The sequence below is a fragment of the Macaca mulatta genome, chromosome 19 (assembly GCF_049350105.2).
Source record: "Macaca mulatta isolate MMU2019108-1 chromosome 19, T2T-MMU8v2.0, whole genome shotgun sequence".
NCBI lineage: Eukaryota > Metazoa > Chordata > Mammalia > Primates > Cercopithecidae > Macaca > Macaca mulatta.
In genome coordinates this window covers 43,516,578-43,543,737 of record NC_133424.1, presented here as the reverse complement: position 1 = coordinate 43,543,737, position 27,160 = coordinate 43,516,578, and the positions used below count along the sequence as shown (strand labels likewise).

Sequence of the window (27,160 nt, the reverse complement as noted above, 5' to 3'; positions counted from 1 at the left end):
CCCAGCCAGCAGCTTCCAGGAATTCTCACCTTCCCCAAACCACTAGGGGAAGCCCCTCCTTGCCTCATCTGACTTGATTACACCGCTCCTTCCTCTCTGAAACTCAAAACAGAGAAGTACACTGAGGAGGAAAACTTATTTTTTCTCTCTTCCCTCTGGAAGCCAGCCTTGATCCGAATGTTCCTATAGCAACATTAATTCTCCCAAGTTGCACCTACTGTATAATAAGTTATATATATAGAAGACCTACTGGGATCCAAGTACCCCATATGTGCAAGTGAATGAGTTAATGCTGCCGTGAGAATTAGCAATGTTCCGTTTCCTGATTTTTGAAGTTACAACCTGTGTTCGCTGGGGGGTCGGGGTGCAGGGTTTTAGGAGCAGGGGGTGTGGGCACTGTTCTGGCAAGCACCTGCCTTCACCGCCGTGCGAAGAGTGTCTCTGGAAAATTTCTGAGTCCCGAGATGGAAATAGACTTGGGAATGCCAGCGTCCTTCCTCGTCAGCACCGAACGATTTCTCGAGCTCGGCTCTGGCTGTCTTGGCCTCCACGGTTATCTGGAGGCCTTGGAGTGAGAGAAAGAACCGGGTAAGACTTCCAGACAGATGGGGCCCAGCCAGGCCCTGGGTCAGATGCTACTGGAGTCCTGTGGGTGGGGGCTACGGAGCTGAGCGTAGGCCAATGCTTTTGTTGCTTGTCCCTGCAGGTTGGTGGGAAAATGTAGATTGCTTGGCTCTTGGACAAGCCTGAGCCTTTTGCGGGTCACTGGGCGGTTGTTTACATTGGGTAGGATATGCAGTGTTAGTAGGAAAGTGGTAGCCAGGAAAATAGCCAAGATGGTGATGGTTGGAGTTGAGAGCCAAATCGTGGGCCAGGCGTGGTGCCCAGCACTTCCTATGCAGTGTGTTGTCTGCTCTTACAACAGGCCTGCGAAGTGACTTACTTCGGTGATTCTCTCCCATTGTACAGATGAGGAAACCAAGACTTAGAGTCAGTGGGCAGGTAGCGCAAAAGCTGGAGTCAGAGCTCTCCAGCCCGCGTTCCCAAGAACATGCTACTGTGCCTGGCTCTGGCGAGTACTGACTGGGTGGCCTACAGAGCTAGTGTGACTGCTTGGCTGGGCTCTGCTGCTCTAAGCCTACTCTAACCCATGCTTCTACACTGGGGCCTTGGAGCCCATGGTTTGGCATTAACACACGGATGGCAGTGGAGGGGATGTTCTGAGGCAAGTGGGGAAATGTGCAGGGACCTGGGGGCACCTGAGCTCATTGTGTACCCAGCTGTACTCCCTTCCAGAGCCTGAGGGTGTGGCTGGCTGTTAAGTTGGAAGGGAGGGAGGTGAGAGCTGGGTTCTAAACTGCCCTTCACTCTCAGGCCTGCCATCCCTCACCTGGCCACTGGCGTCAGGCCCGGCCTCATGGAATCCAGTGACCTGGGTCCCAGGAGGGCTACTGCAGCTTGTCCCAGATGTGCTCAGCAGGTGGTGGCCAGAAGCAATGGCGCTGCCCCCTGGCCACCTTTTCTGAAAATGGCCTGTTGTCACTACGAGGATGGGAAGAGAGAGAGAATGGGAGGGAGGTGAGGAGTGAAAGGAGGGCCTAGGGGGTAGAATTGGGTGCAGGCCTGTTGACCAGGGAAGAGAAGGTCCAAGGAAGGGGGGATGGATGTTTCCAGGTCCCTGTGGGTGACCCTGGTCCTGGGAGTGACTGCAAGCATGCTCTGTGTGTGTGTGTGTGTGTGTGTGCAGGTGTCTGTGGGGCTTGCATGCCTGCAGGTGCACATGGCATGCCCCCTCCAGTGGGTCAGCTCCTTGTCTCTGCCCATCGTGGCCCTCAGGAGGCCTTGGCAGGGGTGGGACGCTGCAGGCCGCTGCCTGGACCTCCCCTAGGACCCAGATCACCATCAGCAGCCAGAGGGTGCTGCTCTTGACTCTCCTGCCTGCTCTCCCATGGGAGCTGAGTTTTTTTTTTTTTTTTTTTTTTTTTTTAGACAGAGTCTCGCTCTGCCTCCCAGGCTGGAGTGCAGTGGCGTGATCTTGGCTCACTGCAAGCTCCGCCTCCCGGGTTCACGCCATTCTCCTGCCTCAGCCTCCCGAGTAGCTGGGACTACAGGCGCCCGCCACCTCGCCCGGCTAGTTTTTTTTTTTTTGTATTTTTTAGTAGAGACGGGGTTTCACTGTGTCAGCCAGGATGGTCTCGATCTCCTGACCTCGTGATCCGCCCGTCTCGGCCTCCCAAAGTGCTGGGATTACAGGCTTGAGCCACCGCGCCCGGCCGGGAGCTGAGTTTTAAAACTCCCAATAATTACCTGAAAGCCAGAGAGCAAAGAGTCCAACACATTTCTGGCATTTCTGGTCATTCCTTCCTTCGTGCATTTAATGAGAGGCCTTTTCCCACTCCGCCCACAGTCATCAGATACCCTGAAGGGGTATAAAACTCAATAGACACTCACAGAGATAAAAGCCCCTCTAAAAGTTCCTCGTTCTAAACCTTCTTTTATAGCCCCGTGTGGAAGTGTTCCTGGAAGGCTACTTAGGGAAATGAAATGGTCCATTTGTCCCCTTGTAAAGCCAAGCTGAGCCCCAGGAGTTCTTATGCTCCCACCCATGCCTCTGGCCCTCCCGCCCTGCACCACAGGGCCCAGCACTGCAGTGGCGTAAGTGACCGGGAGGTGGGTGTCCCTGGGTGCACGGGTGGTGTGGGGAGGTATGGTGGGCTGCTCTGGGGAGGCTGTGGAGCCAGGCTGGCCACCTGCAGGAATTCACAGTCACTGAGGGGCCAGCACCCAGCATTGCTCTGTGCCTGGGCAGACAGTGGAAAGTACACCACAAAGTACCAACCCAGTGCAGATGCATGCACGAATTAGTTTGTTTTGTGCTGCTAAAAAGGAATACCTCAGATTCTGCAGGCTTTACAAGAAGCATGGGGCCTGATCTGCATCTGGTGAGGACCTCACGAAGCTTCCAATCACGGTGGAGGGTGAAGGCAGATCAGGCCAATGTCACGTGGCAGGAGAGGGAGCCAGAGAGAGAGGAGGAGGAGGCGCCTTTAAACAACCAGCTCTCGCGTGAACTAACAGAGTGAGAACTCACTCATGACCGTGGGAAAGGCACTAAGCCATCATAAGGGATCTACCCCCATGACCGAAACACCTCCCTCTGCCCACCTCCAACATTGGAAGTCACATCTCAACATGAGATTTGGAGGGGACAGATATCCAAACTATGTCAATGGGGGTTGCCCCGGGTCCTTCCTACTGACGTCGGCACTGAGGGAGGCCCAGGTAACCAGCTCCCTGTGCTGATCCATGTCATGTCCACCTCTAATGTTGGGGTGCGAGTCCGAGGGGGCAGAACGGTGGCTGGGGTCGGGGGTGATGCTCAGCGTTTGCCCACCTTCTTTAGACCAACTGGGCAGGATCTGCCTGGTGGAAGGGACAGCACAGTGGAACACAGGGAAGTTCACGTCAGTTCTCGACTTTTGGGCTCCAAAGGTGTATGAGTCTGCTAGGGCGGCCGAACAAATGACCACAGATGGGGCGGCTTAAACAACAGCAGTGTGCTTCCTGGCAGCTCTGCAGGCTGGACGCCCCAGGTCAAGGTGTTGGGGGGTTAGTTTCTTCCGCGGCCTCCCTCCTCGGCTTGTAGGAGGCTGTCTTCTCCTTGTGTCTTCACGTGGTCTCCCTCAGTGTGTCTGTGTCCTGATCTCTTCTTTTCAGAACACCTGGCAAGGCCAGGTGTGATGGCTTACCCCTGTAATCCCAGCACTTTGGAATGCTGAGGTGGGTGGATCTCTTGAATACCCCTCCAGGGCATTGGGCCTCCACACTGCAAATGCCACCCACCAGGGCAATGAACCCCCACGCTGTAGATGCCACTCTCCCAGGCACTGAACCTCCACCCTTCAAATGCCACCCTCCAGCGCATTGGGCCCCCACACTGCAGATGCCACCCTCCAGGATATTGAGTCTTCACCCTGCAGATGCCACCCTCCAGGGCATTGGGTTTCCACCCTGTAGATGCCACCTTCCAGGGTATTGATCGTCCACCCTGCAGATGCCACCTTCCAGGGCACTGGGCCTCCACCCTGCAGATGCCACCCTCAAGGGCATTAAGCCTCCACCTGCAGATATCATCCTCCAGGGTGCTGGGCCCCCACTCTGCAGATGCCACCCTCCAGAGCACTGAACCTCCACCCTGCAGATACCACCTTTTGGGGTACTGAACCTCCACTCTGCAGAAGCCACCCTCCAGGGCATTGGGGCCTCACACTGCAAATGCCACCCTCAACGGCACTGAGTCCCCACCTTGCAGATGCCACCCCCCAGGGTACTAGGCCTCCACTCTGCGGTCTGTCTTGATAACCAAGAAGGAGAGGGTAAGAAATGGTAATATTAATCCACCAATGCCTTGGCTTTGGGGAGAGATTTTCACACCAGCTCCAAATAGACCTACGTGCTCTCTCCTTATGATGAGAATCTGGGGGAATGGGTGGAATTTCATCAGGTGTGTATGAATAGGGAGTAGAGGTAGAGTTCCTGGCAGGTAGAAAGGCTTGGAGGTGAGAAACTCCCACTCCACCAAAATGCTCCAGGAGAAGTGCTCTCCCAACCGTATCACTGGGCGGAGAGAATTTCAGTGTAAGTCTGGTTTTGAGTAAGGAGGTTCAGCTGGCTCCCAGAAATGGGGTCTCAGCCATGCTGGAACAATGGGGATGAGTGAGAAAGCTCCCTCTGTGCTCTTAATGCCCTTCCTTTGCTCTAATCTGCTTTTCTCTTCTCCTTCCACCCTCTTGCACTTTCCAACCTCTTGCACTTCCCACCTCCTGTCTTTACACAGCACCCCTCCCAGTGTGTAGTGGGCATTCGTGAGTTAATGGCTACTTCTTTAGGCCGACTCATTCCCTCCCAGTGAGACCCAGCCTCCTGGAGGCCCAGTGGCTCAGCCCCTTCATCCTCAAGCTTGATTCATGTAGCTTATCTAGAGAAAAAAAAAAAAAAAAAAGACTGATCTTAGTCTTACCTGTAATCCCAGTGTTTTGGGAGGCCAAGGCCGGAAGATTGCTTGAGGCCAGGAGTTTCAGACTAGCCTGGGCCACATAGCAAGACCCCTCCCCTCCACTGCAAAAAATTCGCCAGGCATGGTGGTGCACGCCTATGGTCCCAGCTACTTGGAAGGCTGAGGTGGGAGGACTGCTTAAGCCTAGAAGGTTGGGGCTGCAGTGAGCTATGATCACACCACTGCACTCCAGCCTGGGCAACAGAATGAGATACAGTGTCTGAAAAAACAACAAACAAACAAGCAAACACTATTTGTAGACCTTCAATAATAACTTGAATTATTTTGTTGTAATATACATGATTCTGAAACAACATCAACATTCAGTAACAATTACTAAGTTCTTCCTATGTACCTAGCAGGGAGCTGAACATTATTCATTTCATCCTCATCACTCCTCAATAGAAATGAGAGTAACAGTCCTGACTACAGATCTTACCAAAGTAGATACAAACTCCTTATATTTACAGCTTTTATAAAACTACAAAACCAAGCCACGCTTACAAATTAAAAACAAAAATGTTACGAAACCAGCACCATTTTAAAACAGCAACATTCCTTTAATGGGAAGGATGATGTTATTTCGCTGAAATGAAACCGTTATTTACAACATGAATTGGGAACTGACAAGTATGACCCTGATGCTTTCCAGACTGGTAATGTTACATATCTTGGGGGTGGAGTGGAGGTGGAGCTGACTCAATTCTTCCATCACTTTTCTTCTTGGAGGTGGGAATCCGTTTCACTTGGAGGTGAGAGTCCCTCCACCCCACCCAGATACTCTGGGAGAAGTGTTTCCCAACAATATCACCAGGCTGAATTTCAGATTAAGTCTGGTTTTGAGTAAGGAAGTTCAGTCAGCTCCCAGAAATGGAGTTTCAGCCATGCTCCAGCAATGGCGATGAGTGATGATATCACTGGTGACAAGGTAGGGATTTCTTCTTTCCTTGCCTCCTTCTTTCTTTATCTCCATCATTCCTTCCAGAGGAACCAATAAAAAGGAGATAATTCATTGGCATAACAACACATGAAAGTTATTCTCTAAGAGCTGTCAAGATGAGCAAGAAAGTGTCATTGGTACAGTTTGAAGAATCTGAGATATTTAAAATCCTCAGTGTGATGCAGGAGCTGAAAGATCCGATGCTGTCCCTCCAGCATGGGGCATGGATCCAGAGGGGACACCTAGGAATGGAAAGAGGCCAAGGAAACTGTAGAAGAAATGAATAAGGAAGAACAGAGAGAAGATTCCAGTTGCCCACTTGGATGGACTTGCATAAACTCAGAGGTGACTCAATGGAGAGTCTTCTTATTGAAGACTCTCTTCTTCCCACTCTGAGGTTGGACTAACTCAGGGCTTACACGTCCATGAACAGAATTCTATAATTCCATTTGGTCTTCCTTCAACCCCAGTGCATAAGTTGCACATTAATTCTGCTCCCATCCCTTTAGTCCCTGATGATTAGAAGAGTGTACAGGCAGACCTTGGAGGTATTGCAGGTTCAGTTCCAGACTGCCACAATAAAGCAAATATCACAATAAAGAGAATCATATGAATTTTTTGGTTTCTTAGTGCATATAAAAGTTATGTTTATGCTATACTGTAGCCTATTAAGTGTGTAATAGAATTATGTCTACAAAACAATGTACATGTCTTAATTAAAAATACTTTATTGCTAAAAAATGTTAATGATGGTTTGAGCCTTCAGCAAGTCATATTCTTTTTGCTGGTGGGGGGTCCTGCCTTGATGCTGAGGCCTGCTGACTGGTCACAGTGGTGGTTGCTGAAGGTTGGAGTGGCTGATGCAACAGTGAACTTTGCCACCTCAGTTGATTCTTTCTTTCGCAGAAGATTTCTCCACAGCGTGCAATGCTGTTTAATAGCATTTTACCCACAGTGGAACTTCTTTCAAAATTGGAATAAATCTCTCAGAACCTGCCACTACTTTATCAATTAACTTTGTGGAATATTCTAAATCCTTTGTCATCATTTCAACAATGTTCACAGCATCTTTACCAGGAGTAGATTCCATCTCAAAAACCACTATCTTTTCTCATCCATAAGAAGCAACTCCTCATCCATTCAAGTTTGGTCATAAGACTGCAGCAGTTCAGTCCCATCTTCAGGCTTCACTTCCAACTCTAGTTCTCTTGCTATTTCCACCACGTCAGCAATCACTTCCTCCACTGAAGTCTTGAACCGTTCAAAGTCATTTATGAAGCCTGGAATTAACCTCTTCCAAACTCTTGTTGATGTTGACATTTTGAGTACTTCCCATGCATTACAAATGTTCTTAATGGCATCTAGAATGGTGAGTCCTTTCTAGAAGGTTTTCAATTGAGTTTGCCCACATCCATCAGAGAAATCACTATCAATCATAGCTATAGCCTTATGAAGTGTATTTTTTTCAATAATAAGACTTGAAAGTTGAAATTACTCCTTGATCTATGGGCTGCAGAATGGATGTTGTGTTAGCAGGCATGAAAACAACATTCATCTTCTCGTACATCTTCATCAGACCTCCTGGGTGACCAGGTGCATTATCAATGAACAGCAATATCTTGAAAAAAAACATTTTTTTTTTTTTTTGTGAACAGTGTTTCTCAACAATGGGTTTAAACTGTTTAGTAAATCATGCTATAAACAGATGTGCTGTCATCCAGCTTTGTTTTTCCATTTCTAGACCATAGGCAGAGTAGATTTTGCATAATTCTTAAGGACCCTAGGATTTTGGAAATGGCAAATTAGCATTGGTTTTAATTTAAAGTCACCAGCTGCATTAGCCCCTAAGAAGAGCCAGCCTTCTCTTTAAAGCTTTGAAACCAGGCATTGACTTCTCCTCTCTACCTATGGAAGTTCTAGATGACATCTTCTTCCAACAGAAGGCTATTGCATCTACACTGAAAATCTAAAATCTATTGTTTAGGCCAGGTGCAGTGGCTCATGACTGTAATCCCAGCACTTTGGGAGGCCAAGGTGGGCAGATCACTTGAGGTCAGGAGTTTGAGACCAGCCCGGCCAACATGGTGAAACCCTGTCTCTACTAAAAATACAAAAATTAGTCGGGCGTGGTAGCGTGCACCTGTTGTCCCAGCTGCTCAGGAGGCTGAGGCAGGAGAATTGCTTGAACCCTGGAGGCGGAGGTTGCAGCGAGCCGAGATCACGCTACTGCACTCCAGCCTCGGTGACAGAGTGAGGCTCCGTCTCAGAAAGAAACAAACAGGCCAGGCGTGGTGGCTCACACCTGTAATCCTAGCACTTTGGGAGGCTGAGGTGGGTGGATCACCTGAGGTGGGGAGTTCGAGACCAGCCTGACCAACATGGAGAAACCCCATCTCTACTAAAAATACAAAATTAGCTGGGCATGGTGGCCCATGCCTGTAATTCCAGCTACTTGGGAGGTTGAGGCAGGAGAATGGCTTGAACCAGGGAGGCGGAGGTTACAGTGAGACGAGATCACGCCATTGCACTCCAGCCTGGGCAACAAGAGTGAAACTCCATCTCAAAAAAACCCCAAACAAACAAAAAGAAAATCTATTGTTTAGTGTGCCTATCTTCTCAGTAATCTTAGATCTCCTGGATAACTTGCTGTAGCTTCGCCATCAGCACGTGCTGCTTCACCTTGCACTTTTACGTTATGGAGTTGGCTTCCTTCCTTAAGCCCCGTGAACAAACCTCTGTTAGCTTCCAACTTTTCTTCTGCAGCTTCCTCACCTTGCTGAGCCTTCATAGAATTGAAGAGAGTTAGGGGCTTGCTCTGGATTAGGCTTTGGCGTAAGGGAATGTCGTGGATGGTTTGATCTTCTATCCAGACCACTCAAACTTTCTCCATATCAGCAATAAGTCTGTTTAGCTTTCTTATCATTCACTGGAGTAGCACTTCTAATTTCTTTCAAGAACTTTTGTTTGCATTCACAACTTGACTAACTAGCACCAGATGCCTCGCTTTCAGCCTATCTCAGCTTTCGACCTGCTTTCTTCACCAAACTTAATCATTTCTAGCTCTTAATTTAAAATGAGAGACAAGTGACTGTTCCTTTCACTTGAACACTTAGAGGACATTTTAGGGTTATTCCTCGGCCAGTTTTCAATATTGTTGTGTCTCAGGGAATAGGAAGGCCTGGGGAGAGGGAGGGAGATGAAGGAATAATCAGTTGGTGAAGTGGTCAGAACATGCACATTTATCGGTTGAATTCCTCATGTTATATGGGTGTAGTTCTTGGCACCTCAAAACAATGACAAGAGTAACATCAAAGATAACTGCTCGGGCTGGGTGCAGTGTCTCATGCCTGTAATCCCAGCACTTTGGGAGGCCAAGGGAGGCAGATCCCCTGAAGTCATGAGTTGGAGACCAGCCTGGCCAACATGGTGAAACCCCAACTCTACTAAAAATACAAAAATTAGCTGGGCGTGGTGGTGCATGCCTGTAATCCCAGCTACTCCAGAGGCTGAGACGGGAGAGTTGCTTGAACCCAGGGGTGGAGGTTGCAGTGAGCCGAGATCGCACCACTGCACTCCAGCCTGGGTAACAGAGAGAGACTCTGTCTCAAAAAAAAAAAAAAAAAAAAAAAGAAAAGAAAAATTAAAACTTACCAAAAGGAGTCATGAACCCCTGAGAATGTATCTATGGGTCTCAGTTTGAGAAACTCAAGGGTCTGACTGAGGGTTGGGTTGCATAGCATGGTGGTGGGCATTACCATCAGGGCCCATCAGCCCTAAAGGCAGAGGATGTGGGTTTCTTTTCTTTGAGAAAGGGTCTCACTCTCAGGCTGCAGTGAGACTGCCTGCCCGGGCTGGAGTGCAACGGCACGAACAGGGCTCACTGCAGCCTCAACCCCTTGGACTCAAGTGATCCCCCTGCCTCAGCCTCTTGAGTAGCTGGGACCACAGGTGTGCGCCACCACTCCTGGCTAATTTTTGTATTTTTTGTAGAGATGGGGTTTCACCATGTTGGTCAGGCTGGTCTCAAACTCCTGACCTCAAGGGATCCTCTTGCCTCTGTCTCCCAAAATACTGGGATTACAAGTGTGAGCCACACTCGCTCAGCTGGGTGTGGGTTTCAATTCCAATTCCGTGGTGCCACTCATTCACTGGTTGCCTTCAGGATGGCGACTTTATTCCTTTGGTCTATCAGTTTTCTAAAACATGGTGATATTCACAGGAGCCACTGTGATCCCAGGGATACATGTAGTGTGACCTTGTGGGCCAGGGTGGGCTGCACAGCTGGAAAATGTAGGGGTGGGATGGCAGGTGCCCAGGGTCTGGGGCTGTTCCTTCTGGTCCAAGTGCCTGGGTGTAGGGGCAGTTGGTGGGGGGCAGAGGGGTTTAACTGCTATTAGGGTACCTTAATTTGTGAGGCCAGGGAGGTGGATGGGCCCCATCCCAACTCTGATGCTTGATTGAAAGTGTGAGGCATAACCCTAGTATCACCCTGAATGTGCCCGGTCTTATCTGATCTTGGAAGCTAAGCAGGGTTGGGACCTGATAGTACTTGGATGGGAGACCGCCTGGGAATACTGGGTGCTGTAGGCTTGACCAGGCATGATGGTGCACGCCTATAATCCAATCACTTTGGGAGGCTGGGGTGGGAGGATCGCTTGAGCGCAGGAGTTCCAAGACCAGCCCGGGCAACATAATGAGATCCCATCCGAACACACACACACATACACACACACACACACACACACACACACACAGAGCGAGGACACTGAGTGAGAACCCCGGCAGAGAGCCATGTTGCATATGGGGCAGGGCCCGGGGAGCACAGAAGCCCTGGATGATGCTCAGGGACCCCCAGAGCCCAACCTTCCTGCAGGGCCCTTTCACAACTAGGATGGCTGGGACAGAATTCCCCAACCAAACAAGGGCTGAGGCACATCTTTAGGACCAGATGGGAGAAAGGCTCTGGCAGCGCCTTCCCTGGAAGCTGATTCAGAGGCTCCATGGCAGGCAGGGGTGCGTAGCACTGGTTCCCTCCAGGGCTCAGGTCCCGATGACAGTTCTAAGTCCACTGTGCTGTGTAGGCTGGAAGGGGCCCTTGGAGGGAAGTAAGGGTCCTGGAGAGGGGAGAGGAAAGGCATGATAGGCTTTGGAGGTGAGCAAAGGCTGGAGCCAGGTAGGCCAATGTGGGGGTCTTGCCCTCGCAGAGAGAGGTGGCCCACCTGGCGTTCTACTGTTTCTAATGTGGGCAGAAGGGACCCAGGTCCGGGGCTGCGAGCCTGCAAGGCCTCCCGTGGCCATCACTGCTTTCCTCTCCTCCATCTTTCTGGAACCGTGGTGCACTCTGCCTGCAACTCAGACAAGGACCTGCAGAGCTGGGTCCCACTCACTGTCATCCTGGGTCTCCCAGCCTCAGAGGCTTTGCTGTCCCCAGGTCTGTATGGGTCCATGTACTGTGTGCATGTGTTTGTCATATGGATGTGGAGCGGATGGGGACAGAGGGCTGGAAAGACACAGAAGGAGGTAAGACAAAGCCTGGAGGAAGGGCATGGGGAACACATGCTCATGTTAGGTGTGATGGGGAGGTGTCTTGGGGGCCAGCCTGCTGAGGGCATCACGAGGTAGGTCTCCATGCCCTCAAAGGTGCCTGGACACTGCCTCCCCTTCCTGCAGGAAGCCTCTGCTCCAAAGACAGCCAGGAGCATTTTCTCCTGGAGCTCAGATGCTGGCTGTCCACGCATCCCTCCATGGAGAGGCTGCAAAATGGTCCCCCAGCCAGCCCAGTGCTCTCTCTCTATGGGGTGCAAGCAAGTGAGCCCGAGTTCAGAATCGTTTCGTTCCTTGGGGATGGCAAGTCTGGAGGTTAGCTTGGTGACTGCAGGCCAGGGAAACAAATTTACTGTCATTACTGCTTGGTAATTAACACCCTTGTTGCCTGCTCTGGGTCATGTGAGATGTGAGAGATTTAGGGAATATTTTAATCTGAAATCTCACAGCACAGAGATAAACGTGGCGTGGTGAAGCCGGGCTGCAATCGACATATTTATCGTCCAAGGCTGACCGTCCAATGAGTGCGATCCGCTCTTCGCTTTGGATGGATAGCGAATCACTCTCTGTTTTTATTATTTCAATTCCTGTCCTTCATGGGGTTGTGGTGAATTAGCTTGGTGCCATTTTCTAAAATATCAAGCATTTTTATACATTAGGTATAGTGAATGGCAAATACTTGATGTAAAGTCTGCAGTTTTACTCCATAACCAGATTGTAAAATATGAACTGAATTAATCATAACTGCGAAGACTAATGGTACGTTTTCTCTTATTTTATCTTTAGTGCCTTTCAGATCATGTTTTAAAACCTTCCACGTCTGGCGTTGGGAACGCAGCCGCGGCTTGGTGGTGGATAGCAAGAGGCAAAGGTCAGACCGGAGGCTGCACAAATATTGTGTGCTGGATTTATTGTTTTAATTAAGAGCGTGGCAGTTCATCATAAACTGTTTATGGCGTTTCTGCACAGAGCAGCATTTTGAAATCAGCTGTTTTAATGAAAACATAATGTCATATCTGTCAAAGTTCTAAATATTTTGAAAGTGAAATATGGAAACAAGAACTTTAATTCTAGGTTTACTGAGATTAGCTCATTGAATTGCTTTTAAATCCCTTAAGAGGGTCACATCATGGGGACTGCATGGTTTCTTGTAGGTGACCGGGAAAAAAGAATTCTAGGTGGTTCTCAGGCTGGTTATTTAATAGTGAAAATACAAGTTGAAGGTTAATGTATCGAAAAACAAAAACCATTATGGTTGGCGTTGGGGTTTTAGATTAAAGATGCAATAATGGGTGTTCAGGGGCCTTGATGTTGGATGGTTTGGGGAGGCCTAATTGTGCCGAGAGGGAGCTGAGAGCCTCCCAGGGCAGGAGAGAAATGGACCCACCCTTGTCCTTTCCTAGTTGCGAAGCCTCAACATCTCCGTGTCTGCAACTAATTATTTATAATGACCTCAAAGATGATGGGGTTTCACGGACTTTTGACGCTGAGCAGTTTGCAATATCCTAGTCATTCCCTCTCATGGTCGCTGGGCATCTGTGTAGACACGTCAGCCATTCTTGGTTACATTTGTCAGGGAGTCGGATAAAATATTTGTCTAATCTGGAAATTGTATTTTTAGCTGTACTCTCATTGGAAACAGAAATTAAGCTTGTCATTAGATGCCGGGCCACAGGAGTTGACTGAACAGGGTAATGTATGTTATATTCTGCGCTCTACTTGGTCAAGTTTCATATATATCGTATTCCACATTATTTTATTAACTTTAATATCTGCACTTCCTATTACCAGACATGCCCCTCATTCAAAGCACAGAGGCACAGTTCTCTAATCAGAAGTGACAGGCTATATACTTTTTCTCAGCCATTACTCGGTAGCCTAGAGCAAAGAACTCTGTTTCCTTGAAAATGTTTTGAATTGGGTTATTTTTATTGAAGTATTAAAGTAATTCTTCAGATTTTAGGCTATTATTTAAGTACTTTTGGGAGAATACAATAACCTCTGGATTCTATAGGCTTTGTTACTTTAACCATCTGAGCCGCTAAATGCATCTTTTTAATGCCAGTTATATAAGTGTCTCAGAACTCATCTGACCAGCGGAAGCTAAGAGCATGCAGGTAATTATAGAAAATTAGTAGGCTAAATTAGTTTAGGAAAGCACGAAAAAGCACAATATTAAAACTGCTTGCAAAATATAGGTTTTGCTTGCCAGATTCTCAGTGACAAATGAGCATTTCTAATTATTTTATCTTCGCGTTTTTGTAATTCGGTTGAAATAGCCAAGAGACTGGTGGGGAAAGCTGAACTGGGCATTGGTTGGTGTAGTCTGAGAATGAAGCAACGACTTCAATAATCATTCCAATCCTGCTGCCGGGGTCGCCTACTATAGCATTGGAGCAGGTGGCAAAGTGTTGGGCTGTTGGGCAGGAAAACCCACTATTGGACAGCTCTGTTGGAGGACGTTTCTGGAGGTCAGAGTTCAAGCCATGAGAAGGTCTCATGGTTCCTTTCTGGAGATGGCTCCATTTTTGTCAACAGAAAGTTATAAAGAGGATACTATTTTTGCACACATCCTGTACCAACTTGTCCATGACTCCTCTGCTGGCACAGTCCTGTGATACTTCAGGTGCCCTGTGATGAGTGTGTCACCTGAAGCTTGAGTAAGAGAACTAGACTTCATCAAATGCTCAGTACCTACCAAGCCATAGTCCTTGGCCTGTTGTCTTATGGAGTCCTCCCTGTACCACCCTCCTCTCCCGCCAGGAAAGGCCCCACAACAGGACATTGTATTAGGCTGTTCTTGCACTGCTTTAAATAAATACCTGAGACTAGGTAATTTATAAAGAAAAGAGGTTTCATTGGCTCAAGTACTGCAGGTTGTACAGGAAGCATAGCACCTGTATCTGTTTCTGGTGAGGCCCCAGGAAGCTTCTAATCATGGCAGAAGGCGAAGAGGGGGCAGGCACCTCTCATGGCGGAAGCAGGAGCAAGAGAGAAGGGGCAGGAGCCACACACTCTTAAACAATCAGAGCTTGCAAGACCTCACTCGTTATTGCCAGGATAGTACCAAGCCATGAGGGATCCACCCCAATGACCGAAACACCTTCCACTTGGCCCCACCTCCAACATTGGGAATTACATTTCAACATGACATTTCAATGTGGACAAGTATCTAAACTACATCAGGTACCATCTGTTTAAGGGCACGTATACAAATTGCAGAATTGAGATTGAAACTGAAGTTCAAAGCCAAGTTTCTTTCACCCTGCTATGCCATGCCATCTCCAAAAGAACCCAGCAAGAAAGAGTCCATCTCATTCTTTCCCTTTTGTCCAGCCTCAAGGTGGTTTTGTTTGCAACTGGTCCTTTCTGATGTGACCCAGAGATGACCACATGCCAAGAAGCTTTTAGGAAGAAGGGTTTGCAATACATGTGGTTAACAAAAAACAAAACAAAACAAAAACAACAAAACAAAAAAACGAAAACAAAACAAAACAAGAAAATCAGCATTATGTGATTGGAAAAATAACCAGACCCTGTGGCCTTCTCCAGTATTCATTGGAATTCACTTTTGAATGTGGCAAAATAGACAGGTTTGACCACGGGCTAAGTGCGAATGGAAGCACCTGCAAGGGAATCCCATTGTAAGGTATCTGGGATAGATGCCATTAAAAAGCTCATTAAAAAAATCTCAGCCAGTAGGCCAGGCACAGTGGCTCACACTTGCAATCCCAGCACTTTGGGAGGCCAAGGCAGGCAGATCACTTGAGGTCAGGAGTTTGAGACCAGCCTGGCCAACATGGTGAAACCTCATCTCTACTAAAAATACATAAACTAGACAGGCGTGGTGGTGCACACCTGTAATCCCAGCTACTCAGGAGACTGAGGCAGGAGAATCGCTTTAACCCATGGAGGCAGAGGCTGCAGTGAGCCAAGATAGCACCACTGCATTCTTGCCTGGGCAACAGAGTGAGACACCACGTCAGAAAACAAAAAAATTCCCAGCCAGTACTCTAAGGTAAGAACTAGTAGACATAAGTACAGACGTTCATATCATCAGCAGATATGTTAAAGCAGAGGTAAATTTGAAAGGCACTAAAAACAATCAATCACCAGAGCAGCCAGTTAGAAGTCAGATGGAACTGGATGGGGGTCACCATTCAGTGACTACTCTGGATGCTAAGTTCTAGGCATTGAACCAGGGTTTCCTTGCCCTACATGCTGAAATGCTAGCCCAGTAGCTATGGCTGTTATTTCCACGAACACACATGTGTGCATTAGTGATGTGCAGTTTATATAAATGCATCGTCTTAGGTCTTCATAGTAGCCTGTTAGACTGGCACTGGTATCCCTATTTTACAGATGAGGAAATTAAGTGTGCTCCATCACTTAGCCCAAGGAATGCAGGTAAAGCACAGTTTAGTTGTAGACAGAGGGGGCAAACATATTGCACAATAGTTTAGGGAAAGTGCTTAGAGGGTCCTTTGTGATGTATTCTGCAATCCCCAGGCGATGAGTGGCTCTGTGAAATTGTCTGTCACCTGGGGTAGAACTAGTGATGTTCACCAGACATGACCTTCTCTTCTCCCACATTTCCCAGCTCCCTTGCAAACAGGAAGATGTACCTTATTCTGGTCAAAAGGCTGCTTCCCGGTGAAAGCATAGTAGAGCATGTGTGTGACTAACTATGGCTTTCTTTCACTTCATCTGCCTGGGCAGCCACAGAGGCCTTGTGTTGAGATACAGGAGCTGCAGAACAATACAGCCTGATCATTGAGACACATGGAATGTGGGACAGCTGCTCTTGTGAGTCTCCCAGACTCTCAGCACAAGAAATTAACACTGTGGCCGGGCACAGTGACTCACTCCTGTAATCTCAGCACTTTGAGTGGTCAAGGCAGGAGGATTGCTTGAACTCAGGAGTGTGAGGTCAGCCTGGGCAACAGAGGGAGACCCCGTCTCTACAAAAAAAGAAAAAAAAAATTGGCGGGGTGTGGTGGCATGTGCTTGTTAATTCCAGTTACTCGGGAGGCTGAGGCAGGAGGACTGCTTGAACCCAGGAGGTTGAGGCTGCAGTGAGCCATGATTAAGCCACTACTCTCTAGCCTGGGCGACAGAACCCTGTCTCTAAAAACTTAAAAAAAAAAAGAAATAAATTAACACTTGTATCAAACTACTGAGATTTTGGGACTGTTTGTTGCAGCGGTACGAGCCTGCCTCATCCTGACTTACACACCTCTCTAGGCACTTGCTTTGGTGAGATTTCAATTACAGCTGGGATTCTTCCCAGGGTCCAGAAGCAGCAGTTCCTCTTCCTCCTCCTTCTGCCTTCTTGGCTTCCACCCTGTTTGGTTTAGATCAGTGACAACCGACTCCTGCGAAGCCCTTTGCGATCTTTGTATTAGGGATGCAGTATAGAAATGAATTGTATTGTTTGTGTAGATGTCACCCTTGGCTCCTCCTTGCTGAAATTGACTGTAACAAGTGGTTGGAATTTCCACTGGAGGGTAATTTATATTTATTTGAGCTGCCACCAAGTCCTTATTTAGTTTGCATAAACTACCCAGGACAAAAGAGGAATCTCCCCGGACCCTGTTTATCTTGTGAAAGTGGAGCTTGTTCTGGAGGGCGGATCACTCTTCACATGGACCTCCTTCCATCCCTTCTAGCAATGAATAATCAGTCATCAGCAGAGGGGATTAAAAAATAGATTTATTGCTATTTCTAAAAGTCAGAACGAAAGAATGAGTAAACACAACAACAGATGCATAAGAACGTAAGTAGGAACACTATTTTACAATAACATGTACTGAAACACACTTATGTACTGGAAACTATGAAAAATAGCTCTCTTTAAATGATTTAACATTTGCTCTGTCTTATATACAGTTGAATTTCCAGTGGGAGAACAAAGATGCTTGCAGTTCTCTCGGCCCTTGTGAAAACCCTTCCTCAAAACCTTCTGGAAGTTTCCATAAAGCAGCTGATGGCTTAGGAGGAAATAGGAACTGTCTTCAGTGTACATGTGTGTTGTTCTATCTTCCCATCTCCCCCACACTTTGTGGGATCATTACGGGGATTCAGAAAACCCCATGGCCAGAGTCAAGCAAGAAGGTCATTAATTTTTTTTTTTTTTTTTTTTAAAGAGATAGGATTTCAATCACTATGTTGCCCAGGCTGGTCTTGAACTCCTGAGTTCCAGTGATCCACTAGCCTCAGCCTCTCTAAGTGCTGGGATTATAGGCGTGAATTTCTGGCAATGACATTCCCTTCTGGAGAAACAGCAGAGCTGACTTTCTCATGAGGAGGCTTGCATTGTATGTCTGACTGCCTTCCTGAGATAACTTATTTATTTTTTTAATTAAAACTTTTTTTTTTTTGTTGTTGTAGAGATGGGTTGCCCAGGCTGGTCTTGAACTCCTGGCCTCAAGCAATCCTCCTGCCTTGGCCTCCCAAAGTGCTAGGATTACAGACGTAAGCCACTGTGCCTCACCTCCTGAAAGAATTCTGTTCAAGAAGCTTCTAGATAACTCATTTCTGCTGGCAATAGAGGTGCAAAGCATCAGATTTCACAGCTTTGGCTCTTTTTAAAAATCCTCGTCAGGTGGGCTGTGTGGCTGGTTGGACTGATAACACGGAAAAAGATTATAAAAAAATACATCAATTCCATAGCCGCATCTAAACATACTCCATTAGTCCTTGAAAATGGGTGATTTTTGTAGCGTCTTAAAACATGGATTGGCTGGAAGGATTTAGCCTTGGGGTTTTCGAGGGCCCTGCATACCAAGGCAGTCTGAAGCTGCCAGAATCAACCTCTGGGTGATGTTGTGGCCCAGAGTTTGGGACAGCTACACAGAGTCACAGCAGCACAGATACGAAAAGCCACCTGCAAAGTCCAGCCCGGTCCACCTACCAGGGAAGAGTATCTTTTCTGGGGATTGGCCTCTTTCTAATGACCTCAGTCCCTTGTTTTGGTGTCTGTTTGACTGTAGTCTTCTCAATTTGGTTCAACCCAGTGACTGGAGAAGGATAGAGGAACGATATAATTTGAAATGGGAGACAGAATTGAGGGCTCAGATTTCATATACCTTTCATGCAAACAAATCTGTCTTTTACGCTATCTTCTGGAGGTGGCTTGGATAGCGGAGGTCTGGTTTCCACAACCCTTTCCCCTACTCTTGTGCAATTAGCCAAACCATTTTTTTTTTTCTCTTGAGGGAAGTGATTTGAATGAAAGGCACAGGTGATCATAAAATTCCCCTCAGGAAAATAAAGGCAAAATCTGCAATATTTGGAAGGGAGAAGCAGAATGTGTGGCTTGTAATCTTGGTTTTGTGCACACCAGATCACAAGCATGTGTGTGCGTGTGTGTGTGCGTGTGGGTGCACAGGCACACGTGTGATCCCTAAGTGGAATTGCCTGATTTGGAAATCTGGAGCAGAAAGATAGGACGACATAGGTGTGTGCTGATTTTTGCACGTATTGCATCTCTGGTTTCAGTATTATTGAACTGGCTTCTATCTTTTTCTCTTCCGCAGTGGCATTGAGCAACCTCTGTACTAATGCAATATTAAGGACCGCATAATTAGCCACCTTAATAAATTTTTCCAAGATGGATAGGCAATGTTTGGCTTTACTCAGAAGAAAACATTTCTCTAATAGTATTCTGTGGGAAGCTACAGAGAGAACAATGAACAGAAAGATCTGGAAATATATTAAGATATATGTGCATATATTGGATATTAGCACCATACACCACGCATATTGGGAATATGCTTCAAAATATTTCAAACATTGTTGACCTTTGTTATATAATCCCGGGCTCGGGGAAACATATTTGCATAGACTTAGCAATATATTGTAAATAACTACATAGGACAGTGTGTATTTTTCCTTAAGATGCAGTATTATAAGCAAGACATTAAATTATGCCTATCAGACAAAGCAGCCGGATCTCCACATTTTTTTTATAGCACATTCTATCGGGAAGGCATCCCTGCTTCTAAAAAGCACATGTATTAACTGCCTGATTCATGTGGTGACATGTGGCATATCCGAGTGCGTTATAGGTCTCTCAGGAATAAAAGCAACATAGCAAAACCATCACCTTGGGATGTTCATTGAGTGAATATTTTACAGACACACTCCTTTTATATTTATATAATAATTTAGTGTTATGACAATTTTTTTTAGCAGAGTTGGCAGTTTTTCTTTTTTATAATGGTATTATATTTGTGAGCCTATTAAGAGCATATGGGATAAACTACAGAAAAAAGTATTTTTCATAATTCCTCAGGGTGCTTGTAGCCAAAAAAAAAAAAAGAAAGAAAGAAAGAAAGAAAGAAAGAAAGAAAAAAACAAAACCACCACACCAAACATATTGGTTTAGAAAAATGTTAATAAAAGGTCAAGCAGAACGTTCCAATGCTTAGCATGACAGCAGGTGGCAATTTGGAGGCCTTTTTTGAATTGTATATTGAGGAGTCATGGGGACTTGTGGGGCTTCCAGCAGGAAAATGGCACCTAATGTCCTTTCTGAAAGAGAGATTCACCCTTTGGTAGGGTTTGTGATTTTTTTTTTTTTTTGAGATATAGTCTCACTCTGTTGCCCAGGCTGGAGTGCAGTGGCATGATCTTGGCTCACTGCAACCTCTGCCTCCTGGGTTCAAGCGATTCTCCTGCCTCAGCCTCCCGAGTAGCTGGGACTACAGACGCCCGCCACCACACCTGGATAATTTTTGTACTTTTAGTAGAGACAGGGTTTTGCCATGTTGGTCAGGCTGGTCTTGAACTCCAGACCTCAAGTGATCTGCCTGCCTTGGCCTCCCAGGGTGTTCACAGGCGTGAGCCACCGTGCTCAGCCACGTTTTTAACAAAGAATTAAAACTGCATGTTGCTTCTCTCTCCTCACCCACCTCCACTCTACAATGAACCCAGGCCAGTCTCTGGCTTGGCCTGGGTCCCTGGGAGCTGGCAGTGCTGGGCCTGCTGGCATTGGGCACCTCTCAGCTGGGCATCTTCCCAGGAGCTGGGGGAGTGAATGGTGACATATTGGGGTACTTCTCCCCTTTTTCCATCTTCTGAGGCAGAAAGGCAAAGCTGTCTCTCCAAGTCAGAGGAGACAGAACAGGTGCATACAGAGGACGGAGCCAATGCCCGCTTACCGAAGAGGAGCTGGGCAGAGGCTGTTGGCAGGACCCATGACCCGGCTGCCCCTGTAGGAGGCCCCCTGCACTTTCCCCTCCCTTCCTAAGTCCCCTGCAACTGGGAGGTCAGGTAAGGACAGGGAAACATCTTGTAGTTCTTTTTTTAAATATTTTATTTTTCTTTCTATTTTCTAAAGATGGGGTCTTACTATGTTGCCCAGGCTGATCTCAAACTCCTGGCCTCAAGCCATCCTCCCGCCTTGGTCTCCCAATGCTCTGAGATGATAGGTGTGAGCCACTGTGCTCAGCCTTTTAATTCTTAATCTCTTCCCCCACCCCCCGCCCCTTCTCTTTTCCTTTGAAAGAACTCATAAAAATGCAAAAATAGGGCATGGCTATTTGGAGATTTTTACTTAGCCATTGCCTGCATGTGAGCCTGTTTCAGGCAAACCCATACACTATGATTCCTACTGGCCTCAAATTAAACTTCCTCAATATAGAAATATTCTCTGTGGAGAAGTGGACAGAGAGTGACTGTCTTGGAATGGATCCAACCTGGCTCCTGGGAGCGGAAGCCCAGCTGCCCAAGTGCCCAAAATGGCAGGACACACCCTCCCACGGCCATTTGGCAGTGGCCCTCGTGTGAGGTGGAGACACGTCCTGGAGGTGCAGAAAATCAGTCACACATTGTCCCGGGACCTGCTGGATTGTTTGTGTCTCCACTGCATCCCATCGGCTCTGCAATGAAAGTATCTTTTCACAAATGAAAGCAAAGCGGTCATTAGAACCCAGGTCTGGGCCAAGGCGCAGGGGCTCACGCCTGTAATTCTAGCGCTTTGGGAGGCCAAGGCAGATGGATCACTTGAGGCCAGGAGTTTGAGACCAGCCTGACCAACATGGCAAAATCCCGTCTCTACTAAAAATATAAAAATTAGCCAGGACGTGGTGGTGGGCGCCTGTAATCCCAGCTGGCCTGGGCAGGAGAGGCTGAGGCGGGAGAATCGCTTGAACCCAGGAGGCAGAGGTTGCAGTGAGCCGAGATGGTGCCACTGCACTCCAGCCTGGACGATGGGAATGAAACCCTGTCTCAAAAACAAACGAAAAAACAAACAAACAAACAAACAAACAAACAAACAAACAGATACACATGCAGGTCTGGCTTCTACGTTCGGGAATGTAGGAGCTTGTACAGTGGCAGCGATCGGGTCGAGTGGAGAGTCCCCCAGGGCTACAAGCAGAAGCCCGCCGCGGCATCTGAGCAGAGAAGAGCTCTCAGCACAGCTTTCAGGGTCAACTTCCATCGACAATGTTCATTTGGGTGTTCCCCGGGCACCGCTTTTCCATGTGCCAAACTCTGAGCTAGGTGCCAGGTACTCAAAGACGAGTGAAGCACGCCACCTTCGCCCTTGTAGGGGCAAAACCGAATCCAACCATCACTCCGGTGAATATTTAATGACAATGGTGGTGAGTGAAATGAGGATGGAGTACTCTGTCCTGTGACAGTGTGAAACGGCCAGGTCGTGCTGAGTGAGGTAGCAAGGTCAGAGCTTGTCTTGATTTAAAATTTTGATAATCTTGCTCATTACGGATTTTGAAAAATGCATTAATTTTGATTTTTAAAGAGATTGCACTTACCTTGATTGTTGAGTTTTTTGGTGCTCAATGTGAGGTGAGAGCTGTGTAGAACTGGAGGCTGGGCGAATCCCCTAACTTTCGGGGTGGTTAACGTATCTCCCAGCAAAATACTCTTTCACCTCTGGTCTGCAACTTCCTGTGAGCTGCGGGGACTGTGTTCCTCATGGCGTCTCCTGGGTGGGACGAGGTCCAGGTTTGTGATCTTATATTCTCCAAGGGGCAGCTTGGAGAGGTTAAGCAAACTCCTCCAGGCCATCAGGCGTGGTCCAGGGCCGGGGGTGCTGATTTAACGTTCGTCTATGGTCACCCTTGGGTCAGAAGGGCAAGTTCTACAGACCACAAGTTCAAGGCTTGCTCCTTCTAGGACATGTCCCCTGCCTGCCCAGCCACACAGGCCTCTGCTCAGCTCTCCGGGGCTCGGTTGGGGCCACATGATACTGGACTTCGATTCCTGGCTGACTGCTTCTGGGGTTTTCTCATGGCTGCTTGGATCTGCTTTCCCCAGACTGACCGTGAACTCCTGCCAGTCTCCAGTCTCACTGTTTCATCCTCGAGTCCCTTAGAAGATAGCTCAAGGGAGAGCGTTCCTGGTTTAAAATGTGCTAGGGTAAGCTTGAGTGCAGTGAAGGTGACTGAGAGGGCACCCTTGGTGGGGACGGGGCAGCCCCCGAACAGGCCACGGGGTGCAGGAGTCGGCTCTGACTCATGCAGGCTCTGCCTTTAACATAGGCAGGGCTTGCTGTTGGGGTGGGATCTCGTCCCTGTGGGCCCTCTCTTAGTGACAGGAGGAATGTGACACAGACAATTCCTAGACGCGCAGCCTGGTGGGAGAGAGCGGGTCCGGGTGTCTGAGCCCTTCCTCCAGTCCCTCCCACGCTAATCTTGCGGCGTGAGCTTGGCAGAGCATCTGCTTAGGAATCTAATGCAGGGGTCCAAAAATGGGCAGATCCTGTCTGTGTTTATTATATGTGCTTGTCTACTTCCGAATGCGTAGCAGCTCTCATGCCTTTGCCACTCTGTTCTGAGACGGAGGGAGCTGAGCAGCTTTCGTTGGAGGTGATTTCTATGCCTGGTGGTGGTGGAGACGTCTGCTCTCTGATGAAGGGCATGGAGAGGCCCTCTCTGGGGGTCTGGTCGGGCCACTGGGAGGAGCCTTTTGAAATGGGGAGGCCTCACTGCCCGCTTTCCACCCATCGTGTCCTTGCTCCTTGCACCGGGTAAAAGGCGGTCACTTGGAGCACACATGGGGCTGCCACTCTGAGTGTCTGCAGTGGCTCCTTTGCTCTGAGCACTCACTGGGGTCTTGCCCTCCAGGCAGCTCTGGGTCCCCGTGAGGAGAGGCAGGAGCCCAGGGCTGGAGATCCCAGGCTCAGATGTGATGCTGATAGGCGATGGGCCAAGAGCATCAGGCTTCTGCCGCCATCCTGTTCCTCTTCCTCTGCTCTGTCCAGTGGCAAACGGTGTCCTTTAAACATGGGATAACGATGCCTTTTGTTCTCTGGCTAATGAGGGGCTTTCATGCTCATTATGTCATTAGAGTCTGGAGACAAGCTTAGGTAATTAGTGCCATCTTACAGATGGGGCAACAGAGACCAGGGTTTGTCCAACTTTACCTGCTTGCCAAGTGGGTGGCAAGGGCTCTGCTTCAAGCCTACTGGCATCTGCTCTGCTGGCCACCTTTGAAGGCAGGCGGACCCCCTCTGCTGTGTCCTTCCTCGGCAGAACTTGGGGAGTGTCTCTTGGAAGGTGATTTTTGTATGGAGGTAAAACCACCCAGCCCCCTGGGCATGCGTGTCCTTCTTTCCCCCCACAGTTGATGCTCGGTATGAAATTGACAACATGGCCCGAGTTCCACCCTGAAATGTCATGCTGCCTTCTGGATATGAAACTGGTAGAGAAACAAGCCGCTGGATGATGTTCACACAGTCCTTCCATTCCCCCCGTTCCTTCCTATATTTAGAAAACACTCATTAAGTGCCTACCATGTGCCAGGTATCACGCTGAGTGCCAGCGCAGAGCAGAGGCATTCAAGTCCAGAGGAGAGATGCTCACCGATGTGCGTGTCCATACGTGTACCACGTATGTTCTCACTGCTTCCTGTCAGCAAGTGCCTTTGTTGCAGCGGTTGGGGTGGAAGGACCTTCTGACTTTATGCTGTGGCTGCTTTGCTGTGGTGATGCTGTCTCTGGGATGGGCTGTGGTCAGTTGTGATACCTTGGGGGTCTGGCGTGTGTGTCAGAGACTGCTGGTACTAAGATGTCCTTGGTCAGTGCTGAGTGTCACTTGCCGGCATGGAGACTTTTCCATGCCAATACTGGAGACGGGGGGAGTCTTGTGTTAGTTTTTGTACTAGCACCGTGCCCAAGGTATTCTTTTGGAGATGCCCTTCTCTTATCACGTGCCTTACTTGGGACAGATGGGTTTTCAGGTTAGTGACCCCCACCTGGAGTCCCTGATACCTGTATCCACACAAGGACCTCCTCCCCTGCTGCCTTTGTATTCATTCAACCAGGTGGCACCCCAGGCATTAGGACACTGGCTGAATCTCCAAATTGCCTTACACAGAAGAGCCCCGTCCTGAGCCTGTCGTCCCCCTGGTGCACAAACAGCAGTCCCCCTAGATTTGGGCAAGGATAATGGAAGTCGTGAATTTACCTCTGACATATTTGATCCCAGTGTCTCAGCCCCCAGATGGCACAGGACCTGCCTCAAACTATGTCCTCAGGCCCCAGCCTACAGTTCCCCCATCCTCCATCACCCCAAGGGCTTTTTCTGGCTACAAAGAAGCAACCTCCCCAAGGGAGGGACTGGGACAAGGGCAGACACAGATCTCTTGAGAAACTGGGGACCAGGTGCATGGTAAAATGGGATTATGGGCTGGGTAGGGTGGCTCATGCCTGTAATCCCAGCACTTTGGGAGGCCAAGATGGAAGGATCACTTGACAGTTTGAGACCAGCCTGGGCAACATAGTGAGACCCCCTTCTCTACAAAACATAAGACATAAAAAAGTGTAGCTAGGTGTGGTGGCATGCACCTGTGATCCCAGGTACTTGGGAGGCTAAGACAGGAGGTTGGCTTGAGCCCAGGAAGTCGAGGCTGCAGTGAGCTGTGATCACACCACTGCACTCCAGCCTGGGCAACAGAGAAAGACCCTGTATCATTAAAAAAAATAGTTAGTAGTAGAAGAAATGGGACCATGGAAACAGAAGAGGCAAAGGTGAGTGTAATTTCTGGGACATAAGATGCGCGGGCCTGTAAATAGGTACCTCAAGTTTACAAGAATTATCTTAAGAAAACAGTTTGATTCATTTTTATCATACAAAAGATGATAATGACTTTAAAATGATTGAGGAGGAAAAACATCATTTTCCTCCCATGTAAATATAGTGGGATGATATTAGAACCCGGGAGGAAATCAGTCCTGGGAATCTATTCATCTCCAAACCCTGAAAAAATGTGTAAGACCACATAGATTTTGTGTTTCCTTCCAGGACGTGGTGCATTGGATGCAGGAAAACTTTGGATGTGTGTTTTTGGGAAAAGCATGATTTCTATGCTGACACCTGTGAAGGTGGACACGAAAGCTCCTGCAACTGCAGATGACGATCATGCTTCAACAGAACGTTCTTCTTTCCTAGTTTAGCCCCTGATTGTCCAGCGTTTTGGTTGGACTCAAGGCCAATGCCAAGATGATTTCTGGGCTGGGGAGGATGGGGGGTGGTGTATCCTGAGGGCAACTCCCTCAGCCTGATTCTCTATTTTCAGGGACATCCAGATCTCCTGAGGGATGAGCTACCAGAGCATTCCAGCTGACAAGGGGCTCAGAAAAGAAACACATCAAGATTCCACCCCCAGGATGGTTGCTTACTCAATTAGCAAGTGTGAACGGCCGGTGCCGCCAGGTTCCCCGCACCAGGCCACTCCAGGCCAAGCCCAGCCGGTGCAGTGACCTCCTGAATCGGCCTCCCTGCGGCAGTTCGGGCATGCTGGGTTCCATTCTCAACCGGAGGAGCATTCGGTATCCTGGGAAAATGAAATCAGATCTCATCGCTCTCACGCACAAAGTCCCCAACGGCTCCCATCACACCCAAAAGAAAATCCAAACTCCGTCTTGTGCCCCAGAAGGTTCTCCGGGCTCTTGCCACCCGTCCCCTCCCCAACGCCTCCGATCTCACCTCCTGCCGCCTCCTCCTTCGCCTTCTCCCTTCCAGCCACAGGGGGCTCCGTGCAACTGTTCCTCAGGCACACCAAGCCCCTCCCCTCCTCGAGCCTTCGCCCCGGCTGTTCCCTCTGCGGGGAACTGCTTGTCCCAGATCCGCAGGTGACTCGCTGCTCACTTCACTCAGGTCTCCTCACCGCCACCTCCTCTGAGTGGCCCTCCCAGAACCCCTCCCTAGCATAGCTCCTTCCCCAGCCCGTCGTCAGTGCCTCTCGCCCTGCTTCCCTCCGCAGAAGGCCAGGAACATCCCCGCGGGGGCTGCTTTCTTGGTTTGTTCCTTGTTTGTTTTCCTAACCGTGGAGCTTATGGACTGCTCTACAAGCGCAGGGCTTTGTCTTGTTTACAGCTGTGGCCAGGCTTGAATGTGCTTCTATCTGATGTGTGTTTTGAGAGTATTTGATTAAAAAAATGAGCAAATGAATGAGCATTGTCTTATTTTTCCTTTAGATTTTTTTTTTTAATAGAATGGAGGCCAGCCTTGAACTCCTGGCCTCATGTGATCCTCCCGCCTTGGCCTCCCACAGTGCTGGGATTACAGGCATGAGCCCCCTTTGCCTGGCCTGAAGAGACACTCTCAAGTAAGGCTGGTGGGAACGTAAAATACAATATTTCCAGAAAA

The 27,160-nt window shown here is 48.4% G+C and overlaps 2 long non-coding RNA genes across 2 annotated transcripts; one reads left to right on the top strand and one right to left on the bottom strand.

Moving 5' to 3' along the window:
• Positions 1 to 275: 275 nt before the first annotated feature.
• Positions 276 to 26,420, top strand: LOC114674037 (uncharacterized). The gene is made up of 3 exons (XR_003724963.2): positions 276 to 588; positions 12,327 to 12,411; positions 26,088 to 26,420. It is a non-coding gene; the product is annotated as an uncharacterized LOC114674037 (long non-coding RNA).
• LOC144337366 (uncharacterized) lies at positions 5,593 to 26,674 on the bottom strand. The gene is made up of 4 exons (XR_013410408.1): positions 26,498 to 26,674; positions 26,191 to 26,345; positions 22,322 to 24,635; positions 5,593 to 6,238 (listed from the first exon to the last, which is right to left on the bottom strand). It is a non-coding gene; the product is annotated as an uncharacterized LOC144337366 (long non-coding RNA).
• Between the last annotated feature and the right edge of the window lie 486 nt (positions 26,675 to 27,160).